This window comes from Thalia democratica, chromosome 2 (genome assembly GCF_965202585.1).
Source record: "Thalia democratica chromosome 2, ktThaDemo2.hap1.1, whole genome shotgun sequence".
NCBI classification, from domain to species: Eukaryota; Metazoa; Chordata; class Thaliacea; order Salpida; family Salpidae; genus Thalia; species Thalia democratica.
This window is the reverse complement of record NC_139166.1, coordinates 17,537,908-17,555,317: the sequence shown is the minus strand read 5'-3', so window position 1 is coordinate 17,555,317 and position 17,410 is coordinate 17,537,908. Positions and strand designations below refer to the sequence as shown.

General features: G+C 25.9%; 9 non-coding genes across 9 annotated transcripts; 5 read left to right on the top strand and 4 right to left on the bottom strand.

Moving 5' to 3' along the window:
* The first annotated feature begins 2,086 nt into the window (after positions 1-2,086).
* On the top strand, positions 2,087-2,159 carry Trnaf-gaa (transfer RNA phenylalanine (anticodon GAA)). Its single transcript has one exon. It is a non-coding gene; the product is annotated as a tRNA-Phe (tRNA).
* A 1,298-nt stretch (positions 2,160-3,457) lies between these two features.
* Trnae-uuc (transfer RNA glutamic acid (anticodon UUC)) lies at positions 3,458-3,529 on the top strand. Its single transcript has one exon. It is a non-coding gene; the product is annotated as a tRNA-Glu (tRNA).
* A 726-nt stretch (positions 3,530-4,255) lies between these two features.
* Positions 4,256-4,327, top strand: Trnaf-gaa (transfer RNA phenylalanine (anticodon GAA)). The gene has a single exon. It is a non-coding gene; the product is annotated as a tRNA-Phe (tRNA).
* Positions 4,328-7,656: 3,329 nt separating this feature from the next.
* Positions 7,657-7,728, bottom strand: Trnaf-gaa (transfer RNA phenylalanine (anticodon GAA)). Its single transcript has one exon. It is a non-coding gene; the product is annotated as a tRNA-Phe (tRNA).
* Positions 7,729-8,454: 726 nt separating this feature from the next.
* Trnae-uuc (transfer RNA glutamic acid (anticodon UUC)) lies at positions 8,455-8,526 on the bottom strand. The gene has a single exon. It is a non-coding gene; the product is annotated as a tRNA-Glu (tRNA).
* Positions 8,527-9,824: 1,298 nt separating this feature from the next.
* On the bottom strand, positions 9,825-9,897 carry Trnaf-gaa (transfer RNA phenylalanine (anticodon GAA)). Its single transcript has one exon. It is a non-coding gene; the product is annotated as a tRNA-Phe (tRNA).
* Positions 9,898-12,266: 2,369 nt separating this feature from the next.
* Positions 12,267-12,352, top strand: Trnay-gua (transfer RNA tyrosine (anticodon GUA)). The gene is given in 2 exon segments: positions 12,267-12,303; positions 12,317-12,352. It is a non-coding gene; the product is annotated as a tRNA-Tyr (tRNA).
* A 1,546-nt stretch (positions 12,353-13,898) lies between these two features.
* Positions 13,899-13,969, bottom strand: Trnag-gcc (transfer RNA glycine (anticodon GCC)). The gene has a single exon. It is a non-coding gene; the product is annotated as a tRNA-Gly (tRNA).
* A 1,759-nt stretch (positions 13,970-15,728) lies between these two features.
* On the top strand, positions 15,729-15,800 carry Trnag-ucc (transfer RNA glycine (anticodon UCC)). Its single transcript has one exon. It is a non-coding gene; the product is annotated as a tRNA-Gly (tRNA).
* The last annotated feature ends 1,610 nt before the right edge of the window (positions 15,801-17,410 follow it).

The window sequence follows — 17,410 nt, the reverse complement described above, 5'->3', positions numbered from 1 at the left end:
GTTTTTAATGCGTACCAACTGAGCTACCGAAAGTTGTTATAGTAAACATGATTGTTTTTTCTATATACTTAAATAATAACTGCATACCTTTACAATTTTTTTTAAAGAAGCTTGTAAACACCGAGAATAATATAAAATTAAATTAGCTTGTTTACATGTGGTTTAAATTGTAATTGTATCCTATCATAGTTCTTAAATCTAAGTTTTTGCACAATTTTATTTGTAAACAGATAAATATGTTTTATATGCTTTTATAACTATACAAAAATTAAATAAAAATTTTAAAATTGTAAAATAAATATTTTATAGATACATTCTAAACTTATGTAAAACAAGTATTACTTTTAATTTAGATTAAAAATATCAAATTTAATAAAAGCTACCATAAAATGTAGGAAATAGTGTTTACAATAAAATTGAAATTGTTTACACTTTTGAAATTTTTTTATAAAAAATGAACTAATAAATGTTTATAAGTTAATAAATAAATGTTGCAGTGTTAAAATTTACATAAATTACAATTAACAAGTCTTATTTTTAAACGGTTTAAAAAAAATTAAATTTAAATAAAACAGTAACTGATTTTATAAACGAAAAGTAAAGTAAGACTTATTTTCGTAATAAACAAATACAAATAAAACTATATAAATGTATTAAAGTATTAGTAAATAAATTTACACTAAACCTTCAAAGTATAATACGACTTTTTGGAATTAATTTTAAAGAAAAATACGGAGGTGGGTTTGAACCCACGCGTGCAGATCACAAACTGTTATGACGTAATTATAGAGTAGTTTTTTTTTTAAAGAATTCCACACAATGAAAACTAGAAATTTTAAAATACAATTTAAATTATAAACATACCCTAAAGAGTTAGTATTTCACAAACTGCATATGTCACAACAGTTTTGTGACGTAATAATGGAAACGTTAATTAATGCATTATAAACGCTACGAATCGCTTGTAATCACATGGGGGTCTGGCTCAGATTGTAGAGCGCTCGCTTAGCATGCGAGAGGTACCAGAACTATGCCCGGCTCCTACACATTTAAATAATGGTTACAATATATACTTTTATCTTATTTGAATTTTTTTTAACAATTTAGCTAAAATAAATGAGAGCACAACACTCTTTATTATTTTACTTGTTTTTTTTTTGTTTAATATGTAAAAAATACTAATCATTAGTAATAAAACAAGACCTTACTTTTAATACACAGCTTATTGCAGATCTTATTAGAAAAAAATCAGCTCATTGTTTTAATTATACATAATTTTTAAGAACTTATATTTGTCTGAACAAGTTTAATAAAGTTTTTAATAACTTATAATTACTTAATTCATTTTTAATTTTGCAAAGTCAAACATGATTTAGTTAATAAAAAATGATTTAGTAAAATTAAAAATGATTTAAGATATTCAAAGTGTAATAAAAACCGAAAGGTTTTTTCGTACACTAGGTCCTTTGATTAAATATTTTTGAGTGCTTTTTTTGCCGTTCCATAAACTATATAGTAAAATCAAACATGATTTAATTTAGTCCAGCATGATTTAGTAAAACTAAACGGATTTAATTGAGTCATACATGATTCAGTAAATTTATACATGACTTACAGTCATACAAAGGTTAGTGAAATCAAACATGATTTCGTAAAATAAAACTTGATTTAGTAAAATTTAACCTGATTTAGTTAAGTCAAATTTGATTTGATAAATTCAAACATGATTTGATAAAATTTAACCTGATTTAGTAAAGTCAAAAACTTTAATAAAGTGAAAAAATATTTTTTAAAGTCTGACACGATCAAGTAAAGTCATACATTATTTAGTTTAAAACATTTGTTAGATTCTGATTTAGATAATTGAAATATTTTCTAGTATAATTAAACACAGTTTAGTAAAGTCGAACAAAATTTGTTCCTTTTCTACTTATGTTTTTATAATAAACAAATTGTCTGAAAATAATTTAGTTTATGTAAAGCAAATACTTTTCATGGGTGAATTGAAATAGCGAAAATGTTGATGTAATTCAGTATTTGAATTTGTATGATGTATATTAACGTTACAAAATGTTATTTTCCACAAGCCTCGATAGCTCAGTCGGGAGAGCGTCAGACTGAAGATCTGAAGGTCCCTGGTTCAATCCCGGGTCGAGGCATGCCTTTCACCCACTTAAAATGTACTTATCTTTTGTTCATGTTAAAATCACTTTACTTTATATAGTGATTTATTCAACATAGTTGTTTTGTTTCTTAACCTATATATTTTTTCAACGTTATGTAGTTGTGCTTTTTTATGGTTTATGTTACAATGGTTGGGCTTTATGCATTACAATCCCCAAGGTCTGAGTTAGGAGATTACTTTTACTAATTAAATATAAATTAAATGCTAAATATAAGGAGTTGTAAACTTTTTAATACTATTTATCTTATTTAAGTTAGAGTCCAGAACACCTTAGTAACAACTATCTTAAAAACTAAGTATGTATAAGTATCAGAGTGATTAGTTATTATGTACTGCTAAATATATATAATACAAGTAAAAACTGTGCTAACAAAGTTTATTCTAAGAAAAGCAATCAAATAAACTCACTAAAGAAGCAACTGAACAACATAAGAGTAACAAGAAAACAATAATACTCTCTGGCGCTAATGTGTGTGGCAAGAATATAGGCAAAAAATAACAAAAATAATTTTTTGTAGCATAAGTTACTTAAGTAAGTTTTAGTTATTTGTAAATTACATTTGTTTATTTTATCAAGTTAAGTTTTACTAAGTTTGAAATATGTTCACCATTAACTGTAAGTTTTAAGAGACTGAAATAAAATTTAAAAGTTGTTGAGTTAGAATTTAAAGTGTTTAAGCGACTTTAAAAGTAGAAAAAGCTTAAATATTATAAAACTTTTTCTAAATGTAGTTTGAACAGATAAAAAAAAACCTTTATGATAATCTTTTCGAATAATCACTCAGTTTATAAACAGAAAGGTTGTAATTATTTTATTAAAAGTAAGAGGGACTTAACATTTATTTTCTTGAAAAGTATAAAGTAAAGTGTGTAAGTATTTATACAAATAAACTGCAATGCGCTTTAGTAAGACTTTAAAACATATATGTATACATATATTGTTAGGAATGATGTTCTTTAATTTTTTAAACGAAAAATTTTGTCAAAACTTTTTATAAGTTTATGTTTCAATAATTTACAAAACTAAACTAAGTTAAGATAACAACATATAATAAATAACTTACTGTTTATAAAAAAGAACATTTTGATTGTTATGAGTACTTAAAAATTTTTAAAACTTAACATACAAATAGTTTGAAATATAAAGATATAGCACAAAAGTTTCAAGTAATAAAGCTCACAGAAGTTTAAGTTACATAAACGTGCTTTAATTGACACGTCATAACGCTTACGTATACATATATAAATGCAAAAAATTTCTGCTCACAGTAGTCCTACATGGTCTAGTGGTTAGGATTCCTGGCTTTCACCCAGGCGGCCCGGGTTCGATTCCCGGTGTAGGAACTTTTTATTTGAATAGAAAATAAGAAGTTAGTTTTTAAGCTGTGTAACAAATTTCGTTTATAAACTACACAAATCTATGAACACCTTTATGTAACTTTTTGTACTTAAAATACATGAAATTAAATAAATTAAGAAATTAATAAGTTGGATTAAACGTTAGCTTTAATCACATTTTAAATAAAATAGGTTCTTTAAAAAAATCTATTTAAGTTTTACATATATACATCATAAAATAAACTTAATTGAACTAATTAGTAAGTAAGCATTCTTGAAAAAAATATATAGTGCTAAAGAAGTGTTATGTTCGATACTTTAGATGTTTAAGTTCTTATAAAGTTAAATTATAATTCAATATACCTAAAACGTATACAAAAGAGTGATTGTTTTTATTTAGTATTTTAAACTACATTAACGTTACTACCTTTTAAAATGTTATTCATTCATTGTTGTAAAATAAAAAAATTCGAAAAATTATTTCAAATATAGTGTTTAAATAACTGAAACTAAATAAAAGTTAACTTTTTTTTTGTTAAATATTGATTTTTTAGTGAAAGGAAAAAGTTTTAAAGTGTTTTAGTAAGAGTTTGTCGTAAAGGTTTAAAAACTATTGCAAAAGGATTATTCAGCTACAAAAAAATAAGTCGAATTCAATCAGTTGTTAACAGTTTTGCTTTAGGCAACGCTGACAAACTGTTTATAATTTGTTCTGTATTTATATGGATGCGAGGGGATATAGCTCAGTGGAAGAGCAATCGACTGAAGATCGATAGACCCTTGGTTCAAATCCGAGTGTCCCCTCCTCCTCAAATAAAATATAATAGTATTTTTGATGTCGAATAATTAAGCTTGATGACTAATAGTTTTGCTTCATTCTTAATATTTTTTATGATGTTGAATAATTTTGCTTGATGCTTAATAGTTTTGGTTGATAATTAACAATTTTTGCTTTACGCAAGAAAACTTTGCTTGATGTTGAACAGTTAGGCGGTGTGTCTATACGACTATAAATTAGTAATATATTAATCAACAGCCGTACAACATTTGCACTAGGCTTACAGAATAGCCTTTAGACTGTAATATTAATATCTTTTAAAGTGTTTGTATTTTAACATATTAAATAACTTTTTTCGATTAACTATTCATTTCTTCTAGTATTTAAACTTTTATGTTATGCTTTTAATACTCCGAGTATGTTATAGTATGTACTCCGAAGTTATCTAAAACTTTTAAAGATAATTAAGTTATTACAAAAATAAAATTAAAGACCTTTCTGATTGCTTAACTAGTCAAAAAAAAATACGTAAACAAGGTTTTGATTTATTTTCAAAAAATAAGTGTTAAAAAATAAAACTGAAACCAATTGCTTTAGTGTATGCAACTTTAGTAATATTGTAATGGTAGTGCTACAATGGTTAACTCAAAGGTTACAAAAAGTGTTCTAATATCAGTAATTTATATTAGCTTACAAGAATAATTTAAAAAGTATTTTCTACTGTTGCAACTTTAGGTTCAATAACTACGTCGGAAAGTTTGAATAGTTACGTCACAAAGAAGAAAAAGGAGGTACAGGGACAGAAAAACGTACTTTTACACACTGGATCGCGACGAAATTTAAAGAAATCATTACCTCACGTCAGAAAAAGTGTTATGACTTACAAAAACCCGCAGATATCAAAAATGTGGCGTGACGTTTGGAATAAAAAGGAAGAATCTCTCAGTATTTGTTTTGTTAAGTCTATTGAAAATATAAGTGAGAACACAAAACCGTTGCCACCACTGAATTGCGGTGATCATGTCGTGATACTAAATCAAACAGGTAACTTTCCTAGCAAGTGGGGGAATAGTGGAGTGGTGGTGGAAGTGAAGGACTGCCATCAGTGTGTTGTCAAGGTTGATGGATCAGGTCGCTTAACTGTTTAAAATCGTAAGTTTCTAAAAAGATTTACCCCTCCTGTTTGCAAATCTCTAAGTAATATCCCTTATCTGCGAAAAGCAAACATACCACTGTAAAAGTTTGTCTTTTCTGTTAGGTTGAGAAAAAGATTTCAATAAAAGTTTTAATGTTCTGTGTTTTTATAGAAAAAAGATTCTTTTTGAATAAGCATTGTGTAATTTCCCTCTGTACTAATGGTTTTCTTCAAAATTGATGTTGAACTGGAATTGCTCGGATTTGCTTTAATCTATAATTTCTTGACTTATATTTTCTACAGAAAAGCAAACAGACCGCCAAAGTTTACTGCGAACAACAATGTGTCCGGGATGAGTGTGTGAAATTATCGGATCATTTGCAGCGTTTCCTTGTAAGACTTTACGATGCTTTTTAAGAGTTTCGTGACACCGATGATGCTAACATTCATTTATTGTAAAGTTGGAATGTTCACTGTAAATTAATGTTTTATGGTCTAATGAATGAGTTTCAGTCCAATGGTAACTACCTAAAGTTTGTAGTTGACTTTGCAGTAGACTAGTCTAACAGCCATCTATTCAAATAATGACTACATGAGGACGTAGAGATTGACTTTCAAAAATTCGAACTGTTGATTGGTATCGAGTATTTGGAAATTAAGTGTAGCAGTATCTCGTCAGTGTTTAATGCTATCAGTAATGCACCTTCTACTTTGTTTAAAGTCGAAAATATGATAAACATGTTTATCAGCAAATTAAGTGAAGTTTCAAGATGGTTAGATGAATGACGTGTGGTTTCGTTCTTAAAAGCTGAAAAGTTCAAATCGGTGAAGCAATTAAGTTTTTGAATGCTTGTATTCAGCAACTGAGTTAAGAAACGTAAAGATTAAGCTTCAAATTTTTTGTTAAAGTTTGTTTGTTTAAGTTGTAGTTTGTTTTAACAAATCATTTACTAGTGAACTAAGTTAATCGTAAATTTTGAAATGATTTTTGTCTTTCTGAGTTTGATTTCGTTGAATTTTAGACCTGAAAAATGTTTTTAAGTTGTAACAAATTGTTTAAAAATTTTTTTTGTTTCACTAGGTAAATTTATCGTTTTATCTCCTTAGTAGATAAAATCTGGGGGGAGATGTAGAAGTATTTACCTAGTTTTAGTTATGTTTTATATTACAGACTTTATCATTCTTTTAACTAGTTTGTGAATAAACTCAACAAAGAAAGATATATTTATTTAGTAAGTAGAAGAAAATGATCAATTTCTATAACAAACAATGCATAAGCAAACATATATAGTTTATAAAAATTGCAATTGTAAACTTAATTTATTTTCTTAAAAAATATTTATCAACTAGTCTGACAGAAATTTGAACCCTTGACCGTTGGATAAAATGTCCTAAGCTTTACCGACTGAGCTAGCCAGGCTCATGTCAATATTGAAATTGTAGCGTTTATAAATAAAACCGTCATACATTGTGACGTAACTATTCAAACTTTCTGACGTAGTTATTGAACCTAAAGTTGCAACAGTAGAAAATACTTTTTAAATTATTCTTGTAAGCTAATATAAATTACTGATATTAGAACACTTTTTGTAACCTTTGAGTTAACCATTGTAGCACTACTATTACAATATTACTAAAGTTGCATACACTAAAGCAATTGGTTTCAGTTTTATTTTTTAACACTTATATTTTGAAAATAAATCAAAACCTTGTTTACGTATTTTTTTTTTGACTAGTTAAGCAATCAGAAAGGTCTTTTGTTTTATTTTTGTAATAACTTAATTATCTTTAAAAGTTTTAGATAACTTCGGAGTACATACTATAACATACTCGGAGTATTAAAAGCATAACATAAAAGTTTAAATACTAGAAGAAATGAATAGTTAATCGAAAAAAATTATTTAATATGTTAAAATACAAACACTTTAAAAGATATTAATATTACAGTCTAAAGGTTATTCTGTAAGCCTAGTGCAAATGTTGTACGGCTGTTGATTAATATATTACTAATTTATAGTCGTATAGACACACCGCCTAACTGTTCAACATCAAGCAAAGTTTTCTTGCGTAAAGCAAAAATTGTTAATTATCAACCAAAACTATTAAGCATCAAGCAAAATTATTCAACATCATAAAAAATATTAAGAATGAAGCAAAACTATAAGTCATCAAGCTTAATTATTCGACATCAAAAAATCTATTTTGTTTTATTTGAGGAGGAGGGGACACTCGGATTTGAACCAAGGGTCTATCGATCTTCAGTCGATTGCTCTTCCACTGAGCTATATCCCCTCGCATCCATATAAATACAGAACAAATTATAAACAGTTTGTCAGCGTTGCCTAAAGCAAAACTGTTAACAACTGATTGAATTCGACTTATTTTTTTGTAGCTGAATAATCCTTTTGCAATAGTTTTTAAACCTTTACGACAAACTCTTACTAAAACACTTTAAAACTTTTTCCTTTCACTAAAAAATCAATATTTAACAAAAAAAAAGTTAACTTTTATTTAGTTTCAGTTATTTAAACACTATATTTGAAATAATTTTTCGAATTTTTTTATTTTACAACAATGAATGAATAACATTTTAAAAGGTAGTAACGTTAATGTAGTTTAAAATACTAAATAAAAACAATCACTCTTTTGTATACGTTTTAGGTATATTGAATTATAATTTAACTTTATAAGAACTTAAACATCTAAAGTATCGAACATAACACTTCTTTAGCACTATATATTTTTTTCAAGAATGCTTACTTACTAATTAGTTCAATTAAGTTTATTTTATGATGTATATATGTAAAACTTAAATAGATTTTTTTAAAGAACCTATTTTATTTAAAATGTGATTAAAGCTAACGTTTAATCCAACTTATTAATTTCTTAATTTATTTAATTTCATGTATTTTAAGTACAAAAAGTTACATAAAGGTGTTCATAGATTTGTGTAGTTTATAAACGAAATTTGTTACACAGCTTAAAAACTAACTTCTTATTTTCTATTCAAATAAAAAGTTCCTACACCGGGAATCGAACCCGGGCCGCCTGGGTGAAAGCCAGGAATCCTAACCACTAGACCATGTAGGACTACTGTGAGCAGAAATTTTTTGCATTTATATATGTATACGTAAGCGTTATGACGTGTCAATTAAAGCACGTTTATGTAACTTAAACTTCTGTGAGCTTTATTACTTGAAACTTTTGTGCTATATCTTTATATTTCAAACTATTTGTATGTTAAGTTTTAAAAATTTTTAAGTACTCATAACAATCAAAATGTTCTTTTTTATAAACAGTAAGTTATTTATTATATGTTGTTATCTTAACTTAGTTTAGTTTTGTAAATTATTGAAACATAAACTTATAAAAAGTTTTGACAAAATTTTTCGTTTAAAAAATTAAAGAACATCATTCCTAACAATATATGTATACATATATGTTTTAAAGTCTTACTAAAGCGCATTGCAGTTTATTTGTATAAATACTTACACACTTTACTTTATACTTTTCAAGAAAATAAATGTTAAGTCCCTCTTACTTTTAATAAAATAATTACAACCTTTCTGTTTATAAACTGAGTGATTATTCGAAAAGATTATCATAAAGGTTTTTTTTTATCTGTTCAAACTACATTTAGAAAAAGTTTTATAATATTTAAGCTTTTTCTACTTTTAAAGTCGCTTAAACACTTTAAATTCTAACTCAACAACTTTTAAATTTTATTTCAGTCTCTTAAAACTTACAGTTAATGGTGAACATATTTCAAACTTAGTAAAACTTAACTTGATAAAATAAACAAATGTAATTTACAAATAACTAAAACTTACTTAAGTAACTTATGCTACAAAAAATTATTTTTGTTATTTTTTGCCTATATTCTTGCCACACACATTAGCGCCAGAGAGTATTATTGTTTTCTTGTTACTCTTATGTTGTTCAGTTGCTTCTTTAGTGAGTTTATTTGATTGCTTTTCTTAGAATAAACTTTGTTAGCACAGTTTTTACTTGTATTATATATATTTAGCAGTACATAATAACTAATCACTCTGATACTTATACATACTTAGTTTTTAAGATAGTTGTTACTAAGGTGTTCTGGACTCTAACTTAAATAAGATAAATAGTATTAAAAAGTTTACAACTCCTTATATTTAGCATTTAATTTATATTTAATTAGTAAAAGTAATCTCCTAACTCAGACCTTGGGGATTGTAATGCATAAAGCCCAACCATTGTAACATAAACCATAAAAAAGCACAACTACATAACGTTGAAAAAATATATAGGTTAAGAAACAAAACAACTATGTTGAATAAATCACTATACAAAGTAAAGTGATTTTAACATGAACAAAAGATAAGTACATTGTAAGTGGGTGAAAGGCATGCCTCGACCCGGGATTGAACCAGGGACCTTCAGATCTTCAGTCTGACGCTCTCCCGACTGAGCTATCGAGGCTTGTGGAAAATAACATTTTGTAACGTTTATATACATCATACAAATTCAAATACTGAATTACATCAACATTTTCGCTATTTCAATTCACCCATGAAAAGTATTTGCTTTACATAAACTAAATTATTTTCAGACAATTTGTTTATTATAAAAACATAAGTAGAAAAGGAACAAATTTTGTTCGACTTTACTAAACTGTGTTTAATTATACTAGAAAATATTTCAATTATCTAAATCAGAATCTAACAAATGTTTTAAACTAAATAATGTATGACTTTACTTGATCGTGTCAGACTTTAAAAAATATTTTTTCACTTTATTAAAGTTTTTGACTTTACTAAATCAGGTTAAATTTTATCAAATCATGTTTGAATTTATCAAATCAAATTTGACTTAACTAAATCAGGTTAAATTTTACTAAATCAAGTTTTATTTTACGAAATCATGTTTGATTTCACTAACCTTTGTATGACTGTAAGTCATGTATAAATTTACTGAATCATGTATGACTCAATTAAATCCGTTTAGTTTTACTAAATCATGCTGGACTAAATTAAATCATGTTTGATTTTACTATATAGTTTATGGAACGGCAAAAAAAGCACTCAAAAATATTTAATCAAAGGACCTAGTGTACGAAAAAACCTTTCGGTTTTTATTACACTTTGAATATCTTAAATCATTTTTAATTTTACTAAATCATTTTTTATTAACTAAATCATGTTTGACTTTGCAAAATTAAAAATGAATTAAGTAATTATAAGTTATTAAAAACTTTATTAAACTTGTTCAGACAAATATAAGTTCTTAAAAATTATGTATAATTAAAACAATGAGCTGATTTTTTTCTAATAAGATCTGCAATAAGCTGTGTATTAAAAGTAAGGTCTTGTTTTATTACTAATGATTAGTATTTTTTACATATTAAACAAAAAAAAAAACAAGTAAAATAATAAAGAGTGTTGTGCTCTCATTTATTTTAGCTAAATTGTTAAAAAAAATTCAAATAAGATAAAAGTATATATTGTAACCATTATTTAAATGTGTAGGAGCCGGGCATAGTTCTGGTACCTCTCGCATGCTAAGCGAGTGCTCTACAATCTGAGCCAGACCCCCATGTGATTACAAGCGATTCGTAGCGTTTATAATGCATTAATTAACGTTTCCATTATTACGTCACAAAACTGTTGTGACATATGCAGTTTGTGACATACTAACTCTTTAGGGTATGTTTATAATTTAAATTGTATTTTAAAATTTCTAGTTTTCATTGTGTGGAATTCTTTAAAAAAAAAACTACTCTATAATTACGTCATAACAGTTTGTGATCTGCACGCGTGGGTTCAAACCCACCTCCGTATTTTTCTTTAAAATTAATTCCAAAAAGTCGTATTATACTTTGAAGGTTTAGTGTAAATTTATTTACTAATACTTTAATACATTTATATAGTTTTATTTGTATTTGTTTATTACGAAAATAAGTCTTACTTTACTTTTCGTTTATAAAATCAGTTACTGTTTTATTTAAATTTAATTTTTTTTAAACCGTTTAAAAATAAGACTTGTTAATTGTAATTTATGTAAATTTTAACACTGCAACATTTATTTATTAACTTATAAACATTTATTAGTTCATTTTTTATAAAAAAATTTCAAAAGTGTAAACAATTTCAATTTTATTGTAAACACTATTTCCTACATTTTATGGTAGCTTTTATTAAATTTGATATTTTTAATCTAAATTAAAAGTAATACTTGTTTTACATAAGTTTAGAATGTATCTATAAAATATTTATTTTACAATTTTAAAATTTTTATTTAATTTTTGTATAGTTATAAAAGCATATAAAACATATTTATCTGTTTACAAATAAAATTGTGCAAAAACTTAGATTTAAGAACTATGATAGGTTACAATTACAATTTAAACCACATGTAAACAAGCTAATTTAATTTTATATTATTCTCGGTGTTTACAAGCTTCTTTAAAAAAAATTGTAAAGGTATGCAGTTATTATTTAAGTATATAGAAAAAACAATCATGTTTACTATAACAACTTTCGGTAGCTCAGTTGGTACGCATTAAAAACTATTATAAAAGTCTACTCTCAAAATATTGTTTGTAAATTGGTATTAAGAAATTTTTAAGCTTTAAAGACTTCAATTGGTACGCATATATTAACTTAACAGTAGAAGCGCATAAGGCCATACTAGTGAGTTGATAAAAGCAATCAAAAAATTTTCAACTTTAAAAGCATACTTATGTTAAAATATGCCGTGTTGATGTACTTAATAAACAAAATCAATTGTTAAGTGCACAAGTGCTTCAAACACTAACGTTTATAAACACAAATTTGTGCATTATTGCAGCGCCTTCGATAGCTCAGTTGGTAGAGCGGTGGACTGTAGCAAGTTGTTAGAAATCCATAGGTCGCTGGTTCGACTCCGGCTCGAAGGACTATTTTAGTTTCATCAAACTTTATGTTTTTCGTGATTAATATAAATAATGTTTTGTTTGACATTTTTTATTTTTAAAATCAACAAATTTAACTATTTCTTGAAATATCATTTTATAAAGAAGTATTTCACTAAAAAGACATGTTATAATTTAAATAGTTTGTTAACAACTAAATTTCTAGATAAATATACAAAACATCAAATATTTAAACACAATAATAATTAGTAGTTTAATTTTTTTTTTCCAAAACAGGCAAACTCCTTGTTTTATATTAGTTTTTTCTTTAACGAAATAAATTTTTAGTGATAAAACTTACATTACTGTTAAAAATTATTAATGAAGTATTTAAAGGCAGTATTATAAAAATAATTCATTTAATTGTTGTCATCTTTTATTTTCAAAAAACAAATATCTAGAAGACTTTATTGAAATAATTGTTATACTTTTAAGTTAGTTCTGTCGTTAATATTGAAACTTGCACCATTTATATATTAATGGTAACCAACAAAAGCCGATTGATCTATCATTGTTTTATGATTACAAAAACAAAAAAGCAATGCTAAGAATAACAAATAACCTTGATACTTAATTTTAAATGTAAAAATTCTGCCGCTTAAGTTCGAACTTTTTGATTAAGTAAAAAGTTTGTGTAGAAAGTGTAACTTATTCTTAAGAAAAACTTGTTCCTTTAAATAAGTGTCAAGAAGTTTAGTTTTAAACATTTTTAGTTAAAATAAATAAAAACTAATACGAATTAGTACAAAGTTAATAAACACACCAAGCAAGTTATTCAAATGCATTAAACAAAACATGATTTTCTTAATCATGTACAACACAGTTGAAACATTAATAAAAATTATTTCAAAAAAGCCGGACTAAGTTTTAGTTGTTAAAAGAAAATAAAAAACAGTGAAACTGTTTTTTATTTAGATTCAAAATCACTTAAACTTGGATCACAATTTAGTTTATATAAAGTTATCATAGAAAAGTATTTATGGCATAGTTTACAATTAGAGGTGATATAATAAGACCAGGAAGAAAAACTAAAATCATGACTTTCAATAATTTCTAAACCAAATCAAAAGTCATTTAAAAACTTAATAGACTACAGAGACTCTGGTTTATATATTAAATAACTAGTAATTTAGATTTAGCTATAGTATGAAGGACAATAATTTAGATAAATTTGCACTTTTTTGGCTGTGTTTAAAGTACGAGCTCAAAAAGCATACAATTATAATTTGTTCTCTGGTTTATAGTTTGAAAAATTAAGCAGTAAGTAATGAAAAATAAACAAAACTGTTAAGCTGGTTATTATTGTTGTATAAAACAACTCGTTATCTTTAATAAAAAACCAAAATAATAAATTTTAAGTTTTTAGGGGAAACTCGTTAAAAAATTTAAAAAAGTAAATTTTAAAGTTTTCCTTTTTTTTTGTTGAAAAGAAATTAAAAAAAATCTTTTTTAAATAATTCAGTCTCTCGGATGTGATAAGAAAAAATAAAACAAACTAAACTAAGACAATATTCAATCAAATAAGTATAGGTGCATTGTCCGGGAATCGAACCCGGGCCTCCCGCGTGGCAGGCGAGAATTCTACCACTGAACCAACAATGCTTGTTGCAACTTCAAAATTTATAGTATATAAACCAAGTGGTTATCAAATGCAGCGTATCTGCATTTGCTTATCAAAAGTAGCAACTGTTGTGATGATATAAACAATCAAGTGTTCATTTAGCTTTGATTTTATGCGACTTGAATATTAGTGCATTTTAGTATTTACTTTTTTTTAACTATTTTATTAGCGGCTAAATATTTAGTTTTTGTTCATTTTTAAATTATAACCATTTTTAAATAGAATATTTATTTTAAAAATCTTATTTTATCTTTATTACAGTAAAACAATTCATGTACAAACTAGAAAATTTTGATAGTAACACTAACCAAAATTTGTATATCGCAATTTAAAACTAGCTTATTTATTTATAAAACTAATTTACCATTTTATTTTCGTTTATTTAAATAATAACAGACATTATTTGGTTGAAAACTGAAACAAATTTACAGTTGCAACTACTTAAGCTTAGTAGAAAAAGTTGAGAAATTTTGTAAAAGTATCAAAATTTACTTAAATTTTGTTAAAACCAAGTTGTCACTTTGATATCTAACTTTGTCAAACATTTTAGAAGCCGGTTGTTAAAAAAAACAAAACTAAAAATTAATAATGCTTTTAGAAGTGTCAATTTAGACAATTAAAATGTTTGCATTCAAACATAACATAAGCAGTAAGTAAAATTTGTGAATGAAACATTAATAGGTATATCCTTTTTTTACGTTTGTGTAAGCACGATGATGACCAATAAAACCAGGGAACTATTTCTTTCTTATTAAATGTATTTATTTGGAAAGGTCCTTAATTGTATTCTATTTGTAGTGTACGACTCGATAACAGAAACGTTTTTTCGTGCACCAGGTCCTAGGACCAAACACTTTTGGTATTTTATTTTTGTCGTTCAGTAAACTATTCTACAAAATGCTCAAGACTATACTGGGATAAAAATATTTAGCCTAGTTTAATCTTCTGATCCCATTAAAAATCGTAAGGTTATGGTAGTTGAATCTGTATAATAAAAAATAGTTGATAGAATCCTTTCATAAGTACGATTAATCTTTAATTAACATTTAATTCATACAAAGCTATTTTATTAGATTATAAATTAAATAGTGGCTATGAGAATGAGAATTTTATTTACACTTTACTAAATTAAGAAAATTTAAGCCATAGCTTTAAAATTAACATAACTTAATGAAATTAGTAAATTTTTTAGCTAATGAGAATTTGGTATTTATATTTGAAAAAAAAATTCAACAAGTATTTGTTTATGATTCATCTGAAATGTAGTATATAATAATTATTCTTGATAGCGTAAGCTATTAAGGTATTCTTTTTCACCTAAAGAAAGCTGTAGGAAAATACTTAATTTTTGATTAGACTATTAACACCATTCATCGTTAGTTCTATATTATAAACAATTTTTTTAAAAACCATAGTAGCTAAAACTTAAATATGACGTCAAGAAATTCACTAATTAGTTTTAAACAACAGCTAACGAACAACGTAAATTAAAATTCAACGCAAGCAAAATGTCTCTATAAGTTTGCAGTTTACTAAACCACGTGATTATTTTCAACGAGCGTCAAAGCTATCGAGCAAAAACACGTTTAAAATTTGCAGCGAAATATTATAGCACATTCTGTCGAGCTAAGGGCAAAAAAATGAACGCTTGAACGAACATATGCTAGCATTCGAGTGCGCTACAGATTTACTTGCCTTGACATTTGGGCTTATAAACAGTAATTTTTCGCCTTGAGACAAGCGTCGATGGTGTAACGGTTAGCATTGGTGCCTTCCAAGCACTAGTTCCGGGTTCGACTCCCGGTCGACGCACTTTTGTATTTTTGGTACAGTAGTGAAATATTTTGCATGTAAGAATGGAATAATGAAATGTTTTAAGTAGAAATGAATAATTTCAAACTAATTTTAGCAAGCTTTATGAAACTTTAATAAAAATTGTAGAATGACTACTGATGTAAATATACAATTTTTAACTGTACTTTATTTTGAAATTATAAAGTTTGAATCAAGTAGTAAGCAAGTAATTCAGTAATTATTTTCATGACTAGATACAAGATATTGAAAAAAAAATTCGAGTAGCTAGTTATTTCTTGGAATGTACTAATACTCTTGTTTTTAATTTTTACATAACTGTATTTTTTTCATGGTTTAGTAGTCAAGTTAAAAATCAAAACTAAAGCTCACCTACTTAATTATGTACTACCATTTAAAGTTAACTAGTAGTTATATTTACTAGAAAATATCGTTAAAAAACAGGTCATAAATTGTACCTATTTTCTTTTTAATATACATTCATAAATATTGTTCTGTTGACCCTGCTTAAACAATATGTTGTTTTAGATTCTGTTTGATATTAAAAAAAATAAATAAAAAACACAAAATCAGCTGTAATAAAACAATGTTATTATCAAAAGATAGTTCATTCACCAAAAAACAAAAAGAAACCAAGCCCAACGTTGGGCTCGAAACCACGACCGTTGCATTGGGAGTCTAACGCTCTACCGACTGAGCTAGCCGGGCACTTGCAATAAAGTCTTGTTACAGCTACATATTTGATAAATTTTAATTCAAACTCTCATTGATTTCTTTTATTGTGTATTACCGGTTAACAATTTAACGGTTTGGTTCATGTTTTATATAATACTGATATATTCTATGTACAACATACGATTTTTGAGTTTCTTACTTTTTTAAGAAAAGTAAAATAATACTTTAAAATTCAATTTATATTTATACCTTAGAACTTAAGGCTCTTTTGATGTAATTATGAAATTTGAACGTTCGCTCAAAATATAACTCAGCGTAAGCCAAATATTTTTAACTAAAACAGAAAAAAAAACTTTCTTTTCAAATCTTAAGCTTATTTGTTTTAATCTGTTTGTTTAAATTTAAATTTGTTTAAATTAATGATTGTAATATTAACATTATGTTAACAGTTAAATTTTTCAGATGCTATATGGTTACTTATTCAAACATAGTATAAGTATCGAAAACTAGTTGTGATTAAAATTAAGAAACTTAATAGTTAACCTTAATTAATTATTTTATAAAAGTACTTAGCTTTACTTAAATAAGCAACAACACATACTGCAGTTTTTTATTATATCTAAATTATGTTTAAAAGTAGTTTCTGTGTAGTCTAGCAACAATAACAGTCTAATTTAAACTAGTAAATAAGTTACTTGTTTGAATTACTTTGTTTTTGTTGTCAGTTACAAAAACAAAAATATTTACAAATTTTTTTATACCTCCACATATTTTTGTTCTGTTATAAATTGTTCAGTTAAAATTTTATTAAAGCTTGTTACACACATTTTTTAGTCTAGTAGTAGCACAAAAGTTTAATGATTTTCGAGTAATCTTATAAAAATAAATTAATACTAAAACAATTTACGTTTCATAAAATGGTATATTATTTAAAT